Consider the following 18,555-nt stretch of genomic DNA (forward strand, 5'->3'; position numbering starts at 1 on the left):
ATACAGAGGACCTGAAGGGTGTCTTTGCATGGCTCTGAGGAGAGGTTCATCCTAAGGGAGGTGAGAACGTTCAAAGGGCACAAGACCAGTGTGAAAGAAAAGGCAATTCTGAGTGTGTTCCTCAGGACTCTGCTTCCACCCAGTTCCTTCCAAGGATGAGTGTTAGAACCTGAGCAGGGAGGCAAAAGAAAAATATCTAAGAAACATTTTACTGAAACCTCTGAGGGACCTATGAGCATAGGACTCTTTGTTTATGGGAACCAGGTAACAAAGTGGACATGAGAGAAATTCTCAAAGGCTGTATGCTGCCACCTGTGACACACTTGGGACAGTGATGGCTTCAATGGCTTTGGCACCTTTCTTACAGACAGAATGTAACCAAAAGCAGCAGGAGAGGAAAAAAGCGGCTGATGCCATGCAGTAGCAAATGTGTCTGGGAACACTCAAAGAGACACTCCCTTAAGTACAGCCGGTACATCCATCCAGAGCTCGGGAGCCCTTTGGGGTGATGTGCAGAGCCAGCAGTTATTGGTGGGTCCTAAAGGCAGAGAAGCACTGAGACTCCAATTCACCTTTGGTCTGGAAAACACCAGCTGCATGCAGAGCGCCATCCAAGAGTAAGACAAGCAAGTATGATTATGTTTTTTACAATAATGTTGCCTAATTATGAAGTTTGTTAGCTCTATTTAATGTTTAACTTTCTTAAATTTCCATCGGCCAGGATTAGCAGGGTTTTTTCCTTGCACTTTTTTTTTTACAAAATATGTAATTCCAGATTATGAATTGAAATGACTTACTGTACCCTGTATCTTAACTTCCTATTAATTGAATTAATATGAAATCCTTGTCTAATTTGCTGTCTTATCAAGTTACCTATGACAATTTACCGTATTCCTTATTCCATGAGAATTAAGTGTGTTTCATAGGTATAAGAAGGCATTATCACAATGCATTGCAGAATCTGAATAAATTATATTCACTGACTAACACTCCTCTGTCATTTATGTTACCTCTTTCAAATAATTTAGTAGATTAGAAGGGAACTATTTTTACAAAACTATCTTCATCATGTTGCCATAAATCCACCTGCTACAAAAGTGCTTCATTGGGGCTGGCCCTGTGGCGGAGCAGATAAGTTCGCGTGCTCCTCTTCGGCGGCGCAGGGTTTCACTGGTTCAGATGCTGGGCGCAGACATGGCACCAACTCGTCAGGCCGCGTTGAGGCGGCGTCTCATGTGCCACAACTAGAATATACAACTATGTACTGGGGGGATTTGGGGAGAAAAAGCAGAAAGAAAAAAAACGAAGATTGGCAACAGTTGTTAGCTCAGGTGCCAATCTTTAAAAAAAAAAAGCTTCATTATCTTTACTCATTTTTTCCTAACAGATTTTTTTCCTTACTATAATCTGGTGAATTATTTGTAATTTCTTATTTTAAAGAATACTGTATTGGTTATACTTCATTTGCCAGTGACCGTATCCATTCTTCACCCTTGTCTGCCCTACTATGTGCACCCTTGGAGACTGACGCTTTTAAACTGAACCACTGGGGCTCCCTTCCCCTCTGGCTTCTCACTAGGTTTGATGGTGGGAAGTGCCATTCTTGCAGGAAGAAAGAGGCCAGGGTCTTGCCTTGCCCTCTCCTGAGTGGCTGTGGTCCTGGAGGTGGCTGCATTCCTCCAAGGACACTGCTTCTTCCAGGCAGGCCCTCTTCCGCACACAGCTCCAGCTCTCACCTAGTTCTAGTAACACCATGTGTCCCCTTACTTCTTCAGGCCTAGGTGTGCTGGTAGCTGCCAGCCTTGCAAGTCCATGTTTGTATCAACATCCCTTGTTAATGCCCTTAACCCTGCTCACACCTCTGTTAATAGCCTCCCTTTTAAACCCTCATCGGTTAAACTGAATTTGCCATGAGTTTCCTGCCAAGCCTTTGACTAATATAAACACGTAGTCAATATATTGCTACGTCAGACTTTAACTGAAGGGGTGGGATAAACCAGGAGAATCATATGAGTTACCGAAAAGATTTTAACACTATGCTAATAATAACAATTTTCATAGTTCAAAGGAAACAAAGGCAAGAAGTCAAACCCTTCACAGCAGGTCCTCTTGTGGCTGACTTTAGTTTTTAACTCTGTCCTGAGGTCTGTCTTACTGTATGAACACCACCTTCATTGTACTTCAGTGTGCAATGCTACACTTTCATCTTTGCTGAAACCCCTTCCATACATAAAAGGGATGGCCTTACCCCGTGAATTACCACGCTCCCAAAACAATACACGTCCACTATTTGGAGTTGTTCAGACAAGAGTAAGAGACTCCCTATGTCCATTAGCACTCTCCAAGGACTGTAGAACAGTCCCCAAGGACATCTGCACTGCTATCCAAGCCTCTTTTCTCTCAAATGTGAGTTGTAAAAATGCTTGTTTATTCTCTCGGTTATCTAGCAGATAACTATTAGATCATACGTACACACACACACGCATGCATGTGCACACACACATCTTCTAAGGAGAAATATGAATGCTCAGAAACAGTATGTTTGTTGATAGAGTATTGGCTCACAAATATTTTTTTCATTGCACTGATAACTAATGAAGCTAAAAATCTAGATTTCTGTCTTCTTTTGAAAATAATCAGCAGGCCAAGCCATACTGGGCCCCTATTTCTAGATGGCCTTTACCCATTGGAGGTGCATAGGCATTGCCCTTTTTAGATAGGGCATCATCTCCCTCTATACCACAATCACCCTCACTGTGTTGCCTCTCTAGGCATGTCACTCATTCACAATGTCGGCCCAGACCCAGCAGACACTGGATTCTCAATCTCTGCTCCCACTCCTTTTCAAATTGTGTCCTCTGGAGTCTGTCAGAATAAGAAATAGGCCTATCGCTGAAGAATAAACCTCTTAATGGTTGTTTCATTAGGAAAAACACTAGACCAAAGCTTTGAAATTACGGCTTATAAGGGTCTGACTAAAATCTTAAATAAAGTCCATTTGCCTTTCATATTTTAAGCCATTTGTTCAAGGTCTTTCCATCTCAATCTTGTGTGTTTAATAATTATTTATAAAATTTGCTACTTTTTGTAAGTGGGTAGATGTTTTGCATCCTGATGTTGTCTTTTTCTATTATTTTATATTTTGTATACTTTTGAATACATTAGAAACTCTTAGTCAAACTGGTTTAGGTAAACTAGCTTTCAGTAAATTTGAGCTCACTCAATTATGCTTTTTAAATGAATGAATTATTAAAAGTTGTTTTCATTTGATCCTGTAGTGTGTTTCATCCAGTCTGAATTAGTTTTATATGCTGCAGAATGTAGTATAGCACTAGCAGAGACATTCTTCTATCCCCAGTCCGGAATTCTTGTTTGAAGCCTGTCTACTACCATTCCAACCCATTATTTAAACTTGACCTTCTTCATTACATATAAAATATAATGCGACGCTTTACTTAATTTATTAAATCGTTATTATACTGAGGTTGTAATGCCCTAAATGGAATCTCCATTGCTGAGAAAAACTTTACACTTATTTTGAAAGTGCTAAAACTTTTTAAACTAGTTTGTGCACTGGGGCATCTCAGTGCCCATTTAAAATTTGCCATGGTCTAGTCACTGCTAGCTTAAAAATAATGATAAAGAAAAGATAGTTTTGTTACATTTCTAGTACACACCCTATTAACCAACTTCAATGTAATCAATTAATCAAATTAACTGAAACTTTCCAGTGCCTCACTAAAAATATTGACTGATTCAGCACCTTAAAAACTTGGCTAGTAATCCCCACCAGTTCTTCCACTAGTAGAGTTTTACACTCAAGAGTTCAATGTTTCTCCAAATTTGTTTATGTTTGTTGATGAACTATGTGTACAAGAAAGAAAAAAGTGGGGTTTTTAATATGAAAATTAATCTAAGTGCTTTGGAAAGACTTGATAAAGGCAAGCTGCTAAAAACCATTGTTGCCAGATTTGAGGTAACAAGGCAACTAAAAATATGGAAAAAAGAATAAAAATTTAAAAGGATTCTTCCTTCAGATTGCTCCACACGTGCTTGTTCCATTTTAATGCAAATCCCTATAGCACCCTTATTACGTGCCAGACAAATGTGCTAAGTGATTAATATGTATTAACTCATTTTATTCTCTTATTAGGTAGGTACTATTATTACTATAATTTTACAAATGAGGAAATTAAAGCTTAGAGAAGTTAAGATGCTCTAAATAATTACATGGTGGAACCGAGTTTGAAACCTTAGAAGTCTGAGTTCTAGCTGAAAACTCTGGATAATCATAGGCAATGCATTATGTGTGTGTTTTATGGAAAAAGAAGACAATTCAGAACAACAATCAGCAGATCCATATTCAAAGAAGAGTTTAGCAGATCAATGAGTTTTATACATTTTAAGTGAAAAAAATGCTTAAAGAATGTGGTTATCATTTTATGTGATTAACTAACCAACCAGTTAAGTTGGAAAAGAAGTTTTCTTCTGTCAAAAGAAGTAAAACATTGAATCACACTATAAAAAAAATGTTTTCCCATAAGAGAAAGGATATAGAAAGAGTGTGTTTTCTCATAAGAGAAAGGATAAAATTTGACATTAAAAACAACTGAATAGTGCTCACTTCAGCAGCACATACACAAAAATTGGAATAATACGGAGAAAGTTAGCATGGCCCCTGGGCAAGGACGACAGACAAATTCGTGAAGTGTTCTATATTTTTCAGAAGTCAAAATATAATGATGTACAACTGAAATTTATATAATGTCCTCAATAAAAATAAATAAATAAATAAGTAGATAAATTTAAAAAATGGGCAGGAGAAAAACCTGAGAATAATCTTTTAAGCAAATGGTGCTGGGACAATTGAATATCTATCTGCAGAAAAAATGAACTTCAACACATACCTTACACCTTACACAAATTAGCTCAAAATGGATCATAGATCTAAATGTCAAACACAAAACTATAAGACTTCTAGAGGAAAACATAGGAGAAAATCTAGGTGACCTTGGGTTCGGCCATGAGATATTAGAAATAACACCAAAGGAACAATCTATGAAAAAAATGGATAAATTGGACTTTATTAAAATTAAAAAGTTTTATTCAGTGAAAGACTTGTTAATAGAATGAGATGACAAGCCATACACTGAAAGAAAATATTTGCAATCCACATATTTGATAAAAGATGTATCCAAAATATGTAAAGAACTCAACTATAGTTAATAATGCTAAAATGAATATTTTTTGTCCATAAATTTTTGCTAAGCTTTTGACAATTAAAAAAAAATAAGATGGGTTTCTAGAAGAACAATTGCTAGTTCAGAGAATATGAACTATTTGTAGCATGCATCTTAACTTTCAAAGAGTGGTAATATTTTATTTTTTGTGATAAAATTATTTTATTAAATCCAAATGATACAGGGAATAAAGTAAGAAGGAACATTAAAAAGAAAATGAAGAAATATAAACAGATAGTAGAATAAAGGCAGAAATAGGATTTGGAAACTAAAGAAATAATAATAACTAATCCTTAATAATGCTTACTACATGTCCGGTACTGTTCTAGGCACTTCACACACAGAATTCATTTTATTCTATGATAATCCTATGAGGTGAGTACTATGATATTACGCCCATTTACTAGATAAGGAGATTGAGGCAAAGAATTGTTTTAAAAAAAACTTGCCCAAAGTCATACAGCTAGCAAATAAAGAGAGGGCATTTGAACACAAGTTTGGCTCCAGTCTCTACTCTCAACTATTGTACTGCACTGTCATAGAAATCAACAAGCATTCCTCAAATGTCTACTACACACAAGGCATTGTATAAGACAGAACAAGAGAAATAAGAGCTTTGCTCACAGGAAATTCATGATATTATGAGAGAAATATGTAGCTAACTCATTAGGGGAATAAATAAGAGGAAATGACAGGGTGGGTGGGGAAAAGTCTCAGGGCTCAAATGCGCTAAGATGTCATTAGTGGCTTGAAGAATGGGTAGGTGTGGAAACTGAAAAGGATGTAAGAAACACTCAAAAGAGGCTGAATCTTAGGTAAATTGGTCATTAACAGCTCTGATCATTAAGTAAATAAGCTTTGGGGAAATTGGCTTCAGATTAATTTATTTTAGTTAACCAATTTTAGGTGACTGTTTTTGTTTTTATTTATTTAGAAGGATTGGTTTTATATAAAGGCTTTATTGGGATCCAGCCTTGTGGCATAGTGGTTAAGTTCAAGCGCTCCACTTTGGTAGCCTAGGGTTTGCCTCTTCTGATTTTGGGTGCAGACCTACACACCACTCATCAAGCCATGCTGTGGTGGCCTCCCACATAGAAGAACTAGAAGGACTTACAACTAGGATATACAACTATGTACTGGGGCTTTGGAGAGGAAAAAAACAAAAAAGAGGAAGATTGGCAACAGATGTTAGCTCAGGGCCAATCTTCCAAAAAAAAAAAAAAAAGGAAATCTAATTTAAAAAAATAAAAAATAGGGGCTGGCCCCGTGGCCGAGTGGTTAAGTTCGCGCGCTCCGCTTCAGGCGGCCCAGTGTTTCGTTGGTTCGAATCCTGGGTGTGGACATGGCACTGCTCGTCAGACCACGCTGAGGCAGCGTCCCACATGCCACAACTAGAAGAACCCACAACGAAGAATACACAACTATGTACCGGGGGGCTTTGGGGAGAAAAAGGAAAAAATAAAATCTTTAAAAAAAAATAAATAAATAAAAAATAAAGGCTTTATTGAACACCTGCTATGAAAACAAGTGGGAGTCTGAGGATATTGAATGGCTGTAAGTTGATTTCTGCCCCAGGGCTGCGAGTGAGAATCACCAGAAGGGCTTGTTAAAACCTGCAGTAGGTGTCACTCCCAGACTTTCTAATTCTCTAGGTCTAGGGTGTGACCAGAGAATTTCTATTTCTAACAAATTCCCGGGTGATGAGGTGATGCTGATGCTGCCTGTAGGGGACCACACTTAGAAAACCACTGCTACTTAGAGGAATCACAAACTAAGTGGGAAGGATGTTGGCATCTGGAAGGCCTTCACAGCTGAGATTGTAATAGAAGGATTTTGTAACAAGGGCAAGGAGGAAGGGGATTCTGGGTGGGGTGTGGCATTTCTAAAGGCAACTATTTCTAAATGATCTTTTCCTAAACAAAAGTCTGAAAGTGGGTTGCGTTTTCAGTACAGAGAGACTTCTATTAGACATTTTATATTAGAAACTCAACACGAATTTATTTAATGCTGTAGCAATATTTAAATAAAAGTATTTCAATTTTTGCATCATTTCTGGTTGTAACTAACTACCTGGGAGGTAAATATAGTTGATTTTTTAAGGCAGATTTTGACATTTAAGAAAATGCATAAGGCCAAAGGGTAGGAATTTTCATTACTTAGGTTTACTTTCAGTAAATCAAATCGCTGTTTTGTATAATGTTATCCAGCAGGACTTGTTCCATATTAAGAATCAAAAGAACATTGTAAATGGATATTAATAATACCTCAAATATACTTACATTTTAGTAGGGAATTAAAGCCAGCACAATAATAATGTACATTTATCAGTGATTATACTGAGACATAATGCTGGTCAATTCTTCAAAGAGGCAGATAGAGCTAAGAACAGAAGTTTGAAATAGAAGGAAAAAAAAGGAAATCCTTTAAAGAACATTCATGTTCTAAATAGAATTATGAAACAAGAGGGATTTTGTACCTATTAGTCAAAAGCTGTCATTCAACATTAGGGTCAACCAACCACCTGCCCTGGCACTTAGACTGGGAGAGGTACCAGGCATAAGGGGCACCCGCTAAGGGTGGATTGTGTTCTGGGAGTTACATGCCACAAAGGAAAACTTTTAATTTCCAGAACAGTTTGTAAATGCAACTGTGAATGCCTAATTCACATGAACAACACGTGGAAGGGAAAATGCTGTTCAGAAGACAAAAGATGAAGAGAGGTAAATATCCAAAGCCAAAGAAATTTAATAAAATCCACGTGAACATTAAATGAAGCGGGGGAAAAACTCATTTCTGCATACAAACAAGTTTCCCCCTAATTAAGCAACTAGCTTAATTCCAAAAAACTACAGGAAAAGACTCAATAAAAATGTAATAAGGAATGGAAAAGAAAGAAAAGCAGGTTTAGTAAAAGCTGACCTACTGCCAAAAACTTAATTTTCTCTGTCTTTCTTCAAAGTATATTTATCAATACCAATACTTTTTTCAGTAAGAACCATTCCATCAATTTTAAATGTAAAATTCAATAAAATATAGCAAAGAAATGGCATAATTCAGATCCATTTAAACTTTGTTCATGTTCTCTCCCTCCCTCTCTCTCCCCTCTCTGTCCGTGTCTGTCTTCTCCGGTATAGAGCAGAGGACAGTTATATTTTGGCACTGGAGAAGAAATGTGAGTTTGTACAATTAAAGACTGCGATGACTTGCTAATGGTGATCAAACATTTACTATAGATAAATTATAAACCAAGGCTAAACTGTACCTATGGTAAGCAGGCATTTCATGTCTGGCTTAGTCTTTTCATCTTTTCCTGCCAAGCATTTACTACAACAGATGACCCACTTATTTACTGCCATGGAAAAAAAACATTGCAGTGCTTCCTCTTTGTTCTGGGGAGACAACGGGGCTCAGGGGGACAAACAGTAGTCAAGGGAGACAGGGTCCATGAACACTAACCTGTCTTTGCCATTCTCTGCCTTTGGGATCTTAAGGAAAGCATTTATTCATCCATCCATTCATTCATTTAATCACTTCCTTTGAACTCAGATGATAGCACCAGAGGAGTAGTTGTGAGGAATAGTTTATTAGATAATATGAAAAAGCTTTGCCAACATAAAATGCTTTATTTAATTATTCCTTTAGAAACTGAAATATCAGATACAGCTTATTTGTTGAATCAGATTTTTGATTATATAAAGTATTCCCTGAGAATAAGTAGAGAATTTTTTAAGGTAACTTTTAGAGCTACTGTAAAAACTTTGTGAGTAAAAAAAAAAACTCTTTCAGAGCCCAGACTGGTATCCTTCTATTTTAAAAGTTATCCTGATTTCAAAGTAGAATAGGCTAAAGGTTTATTTAATGTATTCTTTCAACAAACATTTATTGATCATCTACTATGTACCAAGAATATAGTCTATCCCTTGAAAAATTAGGTACACAAAAATCTCTGAGTACAATAAAATAAGCAAATACTTGTGCAAGGAGAGAAGCAAACGAAAATAATTTTCTTTGAAATGCATATAAACTTAAGCCATATTGGTAAATTTATTTCAGAAAGTAGAGAATAATTCTTTTTTTTTCAGCCTGAGAATCACACCTGTTGCCTGAAATGTCTGGATGACAAGCCTGTTTTCAGTTTTGGATTGTTAAGATATCACATAAAAAATTTTTTTATAGGGGGCTGGCCCCGTGGCCGAGTGGTTGGGTTCGCGCGCTCCGCTGCCGGCGGCCCAGTGTTTCGTTGGTTCCAGTCCTGGACGCGGACATGGCACTGTTCATCAAGCCACGCTGAGGCAGTGTCCCACATGTCACAACTAGAGGGACCCACAACGAAGAATATACAACTATGTACTGAGGGGCTTTGGGGAGAAAAAGGAAAAAATAAAATCTTAAAAAAAAAAATTTTTTTTATAACCACAGTAATACAAATAATTCCAAAGAATGTAAAGTAAAAATGGAACTCTCTCCCCAGTAATCCCATTCCCCAGTTTCTCCCCAGGAGTAACCACTGTTAACCTGTTTATTCCTCCAGACTTTTTTTAACGCACAAAATTATAACAGATGACCCAAGAAAGTAGAAATTTCCAAAGTACTGGGAAGTTTGATAGTCAAACCTCTTCTATAATTGATGAGAACCCAAGAGAATCTTGTTACCCAAAGTTTACCAACAGTGTATTGCCAACATTGAATGCCTCTCCCAGTCGATCGGTGATCTGTTGTGCTCTCTTGCCACACTAGTGTATGAGTAGCAGGGTGCAGAGAACATATCTCTTCATTCCCTTCCTAGTCCTGTTAATATCCATAAAAGTAAGAGTTGAAAACTTTAAAACAATTGCAGTATCAAAATTTGGTTATCACCTCATCCTGTTAATGATTCCTAGACTTGAACTTCATGACACTACGTGTTGGATATTTCCAGCAAGGAAGACTTTAATATGTCCCCTTTCCCAGCCAGTCCTCTCATTCTATTGTTGTCTGAGAGACCCTCATAATTCTGGCCAAACATACCTGTGAAAAACACGCTAACATTTATCCCTTTTATGAGTATTTTTGAACACCTGCTTCATGTCAATGACTATTTAAGAAGGAATACCTTGAGAGGACATCATGGCCAAATTTCTTGTTTTGTAGATAAGAAAATTGACGTCTATGAGATGAAGAGATTTTTCCAAAATTACACAGCTGGCTAGTTAAGCAGGGTCAATTCAAGACCTGAGTCTGTATCCAGGTTAGGGTACTACAGAGGAGAAAACAGCTTCCAGCAGGTGGAAGCTCCCCAAGAAAATAAAACAAAATTTTGGGGAAAAGTCAATATTTTAAGATAAATAAACAAAATATAGCATGATTTGGTGCTTAACAATCCCTTATGACTTCCTAGAAATTGCTTCTGAGAGCAGCAAAATATAGCAGTGTACGAGAAACATCAAAGGCAAGATCACCAATTCAGTCTCCCTTCTGAGTAAAACATTCTATGTGCCCCATGTAAACTGCTTATAAGATGTTTTAGATGAAAAGATTTTCTAACAGCCAGAATGAAAGCCAGTGCTAAATTCTAGGAGTACATGAAGAGCCTGCTGCATGTATTAAGCATCTTGGATCAGGTTCTATTTTCAATTATATGAAGGATTAAATTGATGCTGTCATATTTCTGTTCTAATGCTCTCTTTGCTTTATGCCACATCTTAGTCTACAAATGTATAATCTTAGGAATAAAAATATGATGGAAATAAGAGCTGATAGAGATTTTAATCCACATCTTAAATGACTTACTGAATTTTCTTAGCATATTTTGACACTGTCATACTCCCTGAGTGACAAATAGCCAATTCACAAACACCTAGGTGCAAAAATTGGCTGTTAGACAACTACCTTAAAAATAAAATTTTGGAAAGAAATATTTTTGTTAGTTGGGGTCTAGTCTTATGTGAAAGACACAGAAAAGAAAGGATTTTTTAAAATGTGTTTACCGTTGACTGATGTGCAATTTGCCTTTCTGTATGGTGGGCAGCTAAGTGCATGAGACATATGCACTTATGAAACGCATGAGACAGTCTTATGTGACTTAGACATATGTGAGACTAGTGAAGACTTTTGGAGGTAATACATTATAAAGTTTTTCATTTTTACTTGATTTTCAGTTTATTTCCATCTAATCCTTCTATTAGAAAACTGTCTGATGATTTCTATTCATTTGTCTTGACCTCAAGAACTTGTTGGGCTGCCCCATGTTGTTTCACTGAGGCAAATATTTTATTCCACAAAATTTCATTTGAATGAAGATTTAGTAATATAATAACCCTTAACTCTTCAATATTTTGATAATTGGTGTTAATTCATTGATATAGTCATTTGGGTAAGTGTTCTCACTTTAATGCTGTCTTTGAAATAGAGCTCATTAGTGAGCTGTCTTTGGATCCAATGGACTTTTTTGGATCTATGAAGTCCATCTCCTGAGTTTCTCCAGCTCTTATGGTTCAAGAAGCACCATCTACCTTAGCAGTGGCTAAGGTCTAGATTCTATATGGTGAAAAGTTTAACTCCTACTGGATAACCATGTAAATAATCTATTTATCTAATTTTCTTTACAAGAGTTTAGTGAAAATATTTCTACAATAGAAGTTGTGGTTCAGAATTTCAAGATAAATAAAACCACATTTAAATGTAAATGGCCTAATGAAATAACATACAGCATTATTATTTTTAGAGGCAGAAGGATGATATCTTAAAGGTAAGAATTCCTGAATTTGCATGCTGGATCTGCCACATCCAAACAGATCTTGTGAATTTGGAGATGACATCTGGCATCTCTGAGTTTTCTTATCTGCTAAAAATGGCAGTTATGATAGAACTCTAATTTCTTCAAAACAATGTTGTTGTAATCAACAATAAATCAAATGAGCTGATTGTACATTAAAAAGTTACATAGGGGGCTGGCTCTGTGGCTGAGTGGTTAAGTTCACGTGCTCTACTTCAGTGGCCCAGGGTTTCCCTGGTTCGGATCCTGGGCGACATGGTACCACCTGTCAGGCCACACTGAGGCTGTGTCCCACATGCCACAATTAGAAGGACCCATGACTAAAATATACAACTGTGTACTGGGGGGATTTGGGGAGAAAAAGCAGAAAGGAAAAAAAGGAAGATTGGCAACAGTTGTCAGCTCAGGTGCCAATCTTTAAAAAAAAAGGTTATGTAGGGCTGGCCTGGTGGCATGGCAGTTATGTTCACATGTTATGCTTCTCGGCGGCCCCAGGTTTGCCAGTTAGGATCCCAGGTGCGGACATGGCACTGCTTGGCAAAAAACCATGCTGTGGTAGGCATCCCACATATAAAGTAGAGGAAGATGGGCATGGATGTTAGCTCAGGGCGGAGTCTTCCTCAGAAAAAAGAGGAGGATTGGCAGTAATTAGCTCAGGGCTAATCTTCCTCAAAAAAAAAAAAAAGCTATGTAAATTGTAAAGTGCTATACAAAATCTGAAATACAGTAATAAAATATTTGTTAAAGAATGCAAAGTAATATTTCATTTTCTTTCTTTCACCCAAACTGGACAGGTTTAGAATGGCATTGTACTTGTGTGCCTTAATTCATTTTACTGGACCTTTGCTACACAACTCAGATTTCAAATAACTATACTTAACATCTCATCTGATTTTAATGAGGCAATAGTGTTTATAAGATAGTGTGCACGTATCTGCCATTAAGAAGTTTAACCAGCTTCTGTAATATATTATGTATAACAGGGGGAAAAAAAAGAAACACATTAGGCACAGATTTTTCCCTTTACTAATAAAATATTTACTAAATATCTTCCAGGGAAAATATAGAGAGGGCTATTCTACCTCTAAAGTTAAGAATAGCCAATTACAACAATTTAATTTGGGAGACCAAATACATAGTTATGAAGGAAACTTAAACATTTCTAAACCAAATAGAGTAAGACTTAACTAAAAAAAAAATGGCTAACTTGAAGTACAGAAAAACTTATATAAAAAAAAAGAAACCAAACTTGAAAAATAATCAAGGAAAAGCCTCCAAGGAAGACCTTTCTGCAGTCAAGAGGGATGTACTCAAAGCTTACTTGAAAGAGAGAGCAAAGACCAATTAGAGCAAAAAGAATTGTTGATATGAAAGATTATAAGAATGGTGTCAAGGGAGTGAATCAGGCCAGGATGATGAAACACAAAAGCACAAGTGTTCTTGAGAGAGAAACTGAAAAATGCTTATAAAAAGAGAGAAAGATGATGAGGTAGGGAACTTCAGACATCCCTGAGGTTACATATGGAAGAGTTATTTATGTCTGTGTCTATCTCTGCCACTAGGTTTTTAACTCCTTAAAGCAAGATGCCATATCTTATTCATACTTGTGTCTCTTTGAGCAACCAACTTAGTTCCTTGTTCATAGAAGGTACTTAATGGGCATCAAGTTGAAAATAAATAAAAGTTACCTGTACTCTAACTTAGATGCTGGCTGTGAAACACATTGATAAGAACAAAGCAGGACAAAGCTCAGTAAGTATATACTGGCTCATTTGTTAATTCTACAAATTCTTAGTGAGCACCATGTGTTAGGAAGGCTCTGAGGACAGAGCAATGAATCATATGTATTGGGATTCTCTTTTTCTTTACAAAAGTATAACCCAGATCTTCCAAGTTTAGCATTAGAAGAATTTCAGATGATCATGGGACAGTTGGACCACATGGCCCTGCCTGTTTCTGCTGGTTTTCCCTTGCCTTTGGGTTCTTTAAACTGTTTGCCATTGAGACCATACCGAGGGGCAGGGGGAGGGTGCAGATCCTCCTTTTGGTACTTTGGCCCAAACATGGACAAATGACCCTCTCCTGGTTTCCTGTAATGCAGCTAAAATAGTTTATTAAAGATTGGGAGAATTAAAAAAAGGTAAATAAACCTAGTCAATAGCATGGATTTGGATAACTTGTGTTGAAGTTATACCTTGCCTGCAAAGCTCATGTGCTACCCTGGAAGGGAAAAAGAAAAGACAGTTAAAAAACCCAAACACATCTTATCTGTGTCTGTCTTTCCTGATCCCCCCATTTGCTACCATATAGCAGATTATGGGAGCCATCTTTAATAGTCATTCCTCAAAAGTATGCTTCCAAACATTCCGACTCTTTGATCTTTGGAGATCAAACCTCACTTCATATCAGTTTTGGGCCCACCCACTCAGTAAAACTTTCCTGTCTGAGGACCAACCTCTTTCCTTGCCGATTATCAACAAGAAAGACCTAGTTCTTCACACTGCATCACAATACAACAAGATGAACACTCTCAAGAAATACATGTAGTAACAGTACAGGTGAAGAAGATAGTCTGAACCGTGAGGATACTATACTCTGGTTTCCTCTTTCATTCCTAATTAGGGAAATGGGCTCTGGATCAATTAAAATAATAAAAATAATATAAAACTAAAAGTTTGTTTATTTTCTCCATATATCTCACCAAATTCATATGCATGTCACATAGAAAGAAAAAAAAAACCCCTGTATGTACACAAGTTCAAAATTTGAACCCTGATTACTTGGCCTCAAAGCACTCTGTCAAGGGACGGGGGTGTGGGGAAGGAATGGAGAAGAGAATCCTCTTTTCAAGTGCCTCCTATGTGCCAGTCTAGTCCTAGCAACACTCACAAATATCTCATTGTGTCCTCACAACTACTCTGTGAATTCAGCTCATTTTATAGGTGTGGAAAACAAAACACAAAGGATCTAAGTGAAGAAGTCTGTTCATGTTTAGCTTATAATTATTGTGCTAAATTAGATTGAACTTGGCTTCATGTAGTCACTCAATAGATATTTACTGTGAATTTACTATGTACAAGCATTGCAATATATCATAGAGGAAACAAAGTGGCATACATACTCTGTCCTCAAATTACTTCCATTCTACTAAAGGAGGGGAAGAAACACTCCACTAATGAGGAGGTCATTCATAACCACTGAGATAAAATTTTCAGATGACAATAGTGGGAGTGAAAGCAACCATCCAGTCATTTAAAAAGTGAATGACTCGTGAGGAAAATGAGGCAATGAATGTATAATAGTGTACTCCCTGGACGTGTTGGTTCAGGTTAAAAATTCTCAAGCTCCTTTAAAAACTGAGTTTCTCATTTATATTGAGTCATTCATTCAGAGACAGCCTGAGGGTAGGGACATTAATTAGAACCAATTGTAGCAGATCCAAATCTAACACAGATCTCCACTTTAAAAGTCAGGGGGAGGAGGGAGTGGAGAATAGCCTCGTGTTTCCAGAAAAGGATTGTTTCAGAAAGATCAAAAAGGAAAGGCAATTATGAAGGGAAGCTGTGTCAGAAGGTAAGAGAAGTACTGAACAGAAAGAGAATGGCTGCTCTGAGAATAATAAAAACTACATCTGGCAATATATTGTTGTAGCTAAGCACATGGACCCCAGCATCAAAAAGACCTGGATTTGGATCCTGGCCCCCTTGAAGAAAGTTACTTGACATCTTTGAGCCTCAGATTTCCCATCTGTAAAATGGGGGAAAATAATACTACTACTCACCTCCTATGGTGGTTGTAAAGGTTAAATAAGCAAATGCAAATAAAATGTCTGGGACATTGTGAGTTCTTGGTAAGTGGTTCCTATTACGATTATTCAGTGATTTAAGGAGATTCTGTCCTTGAATTTAGTGAATAGTTGGAAATCTATTAGCACCATATTAATTCAATGGAATTAAAATATATTCTACAACAGCAGTTCTTAACTGGTGTGTCCCCACTCACAGGTGGGGGCATTTTGAGAGTTTGTTGGGACGGTGGTTGGACATCACGGTCATGTGGGTGAGAGTGGGAAGTGATACTTGGGATTAGTGGACAGGGGCTGGGAATGCTAGATGTTCTAGAATTCTCAGGAAAGTCCTGCACATTAAAGGATTCATGCCCATGCATCCTATATGATTTTCATATATCCCCCTAGACATTCATGTAGATAGATGAACCTGTGTATAATGATCTAAATCTAGAACTCAATTCCATTTTACTTAAAACACGAAAGGATTTCTTTTTTATGCTTTTAATATGAATTTTCCAGGCATGCAGCTATTATGTAAATAGAGGAAAGAATATACTTTGTTTTGCTTGGAATTTTACCAAGAGGAGTTTACCATTTTGGAAAAATCATATCACTTGTGACAGTGTCACTCATATGACAAATCAACACATATGTATATCAGTCTACTTTTGTAGCCATGGCAGTCACATTAAAGCTACATATAGTTACAAGCATCTAACTTCTTCACCCTGCCTTCTAATGAAATCATACCTGAGCATTTCATTATATTATTTCATTATAAATTGCTTTGCTTTTAATTATCCTATATTATAGCTAAGGCGATATTTTACTTCTTGGTAAATTGTCTATGTACATCCAACATATTATCTACACATTTCACCTCAGTATAATAAAGAAGGCATTACAAAATATTTGCTATTAAAAGTGAGTGTTGGGGGGCTGGCCTGGCTGTGTAGCCGTTAAGTTCACATGGTCTGCTTCGGTGGCCCAGGGTTCACCTGTTTGGATCTTGGGTGTGGACCTATGCACTGCTTATAAAGCCATGCTGTGGCAGGCATCCCACACATAAAGTAGAGGAAGATGGGCACGGATGTTAGCTCTGGGACAGTCTTCCTCAGCAAAAAAAGAGAAGGATTGGTGGCAGATGTTAGCTCAGGGCTAATCTTCCTCAAAAAAAAAAAAGGGAATGTTGGGTCTTATGTGGTTGAGAACCATGCTCTAGGATTATATTCAATGGCAAAAAATACATTAACAATATAAGGTCAAATGAAAAAAGTAGATTTCAAAGCATTACCTATTGGGTTGATCCCAGTTTTTATAAACAAACAAACACCACAAAAACTCACACTCCTTGCCCTGTAATATATTTTTTCTTCCTTTTTTTTTGGTGAGGAAGACTGGCCCTGAGCTAACATCTGTGACTATCTTCCTCTATTTTGTATGTGGGATGCTGCCACAGCATGGCTTGATGAGCAGTGTGTGCGTCCATGTCTGGGATCCGAAGCTGTGAACCACGGGCCACTGAAGAGGAGTACATGAACTTAACCACTATGCCACAGGCCCGGCCCCTCCCCTGTAATATCATATGGGGTCACAGAAATAAGACAGCCAGTAGCCTAACTGAAGAGGCCTCTTTCTATGTGCTTTATAGTTCCATAGCATTTGATCAAATAATTTGTGTGCTTCATTTCCCAATTGGAGAATTATAGAAGTATATTGTTTGAGTTCCCAGGAATCACTTGGGAAATAGAATATGAGTTCTAATCTTGGCTTAATTATTTAAGCCAAGTCATTTAACTTTTATAGGTGTATTTCTTTATCTGAAAAACCCGAGTCTTAAGACACATTATCAATAACACAAGATTTCCAGCTTTCTGGTTCTATGATTCTAAAGCAAGACTTTGCTGATTACAGGTGTAGGTAGTGTTTCCTCAAGGATGCTCCACAGAACACTGATATAATAGGACATTTATGGATGTTAAGGAAATAGAGTTCTGTGGTCAATATATTTGAGAAAACATGAGGTTAAACCAAGTAAAACATGTTTCTTTACCTAAGAGTTTTCCATTTTCTTGTTAATCTTAAGAGCATTGTGAGTTTTTGAGAGGAGTGCAGTCTGTAGCCTTTCCTGTATGTATTTGACCGCTGAATCTCCCCTCTCCCTATACCATGAGAATCTCATGGAAGGAGTATTATGCACAGCAGGTGTTGGGACACAGTAATTAAAATGATGTGCATTTTAAAAAAATTTTTATTTTCAAAGGACTAAATCCCCATGGTTAATTTTCAGGTATTATAACAAGAAATGGGGAAAACAGTTTTGTGTGGTGATTCTCTTAAATCACAACATGTAAGTTCAGGTCGACAGAAAGAAGGAACTGAAAAGCTTAACAAAAGAACACAAATTAAAATGGGTGATGAGCATGAGTCGTTTTAGAACTAAAGAGTGAAACAGAGGTTCTCTTCACGTCACAAGATTGCTCTGTTTCATAAATTCTGTCAAAAAAACTGATTTGGATGGTCTATTCAGTTAAAATAGTTAAATCTGAAAGTTGTTTATAGAAAAACAGCACAGCATAGATACAAAGCACACTATAGAGATAGAAAGAATGTAATATTATACATGGAAAATAAACAGGAAGAAATTAGATGATTTAAAATATTAGAAATATTGTGTGTTCCCAGTTTTTGGGGGGATTGGGCCACCAATATAGATAAGCTAAATAAAAAAGTAGAGTGTAATTCTGGAAATATACACAAAGAACAAGATT

At 37.0% G+C, this 18,555-nt stretch overlaps 1 non-coding gene across 1 annotated transcript; it reads left to right on the forward strand.

Moving 5' to 3' along the window:
* Positions 1 to 4,616: 4,616 nt before the first annotated feature.
* On the forward strand, positions 4,617 to 4,723 carry LOC123284865 (U6 spliceosomal RNA). The gene has a single exon (XR_006526310.1). It is a non-coding gene; the product is annotated as a U6 spliceosomal RNA (small nuclear RNA).
* Positions 4,724 to 18,555: the final 13,832 nt, after the last annotated feature.

The sequence above is a fragment of the Equus asinus genome, chromosome 3 (genome assembly GCF_041296235.1).
Source record: "Equus asinus isolate D_3611 breed Donkey chromosome 3, EquAss-T2T_v2, whole genome shotgun sequence".
In the NCBI taxonomy this organism is placed as follows: domain Eukaryota; kingdom Metazoa; phylum Chordata; class Mammalia; order Perissodactyla; family Equidae; genus Equus; species Equus asinus.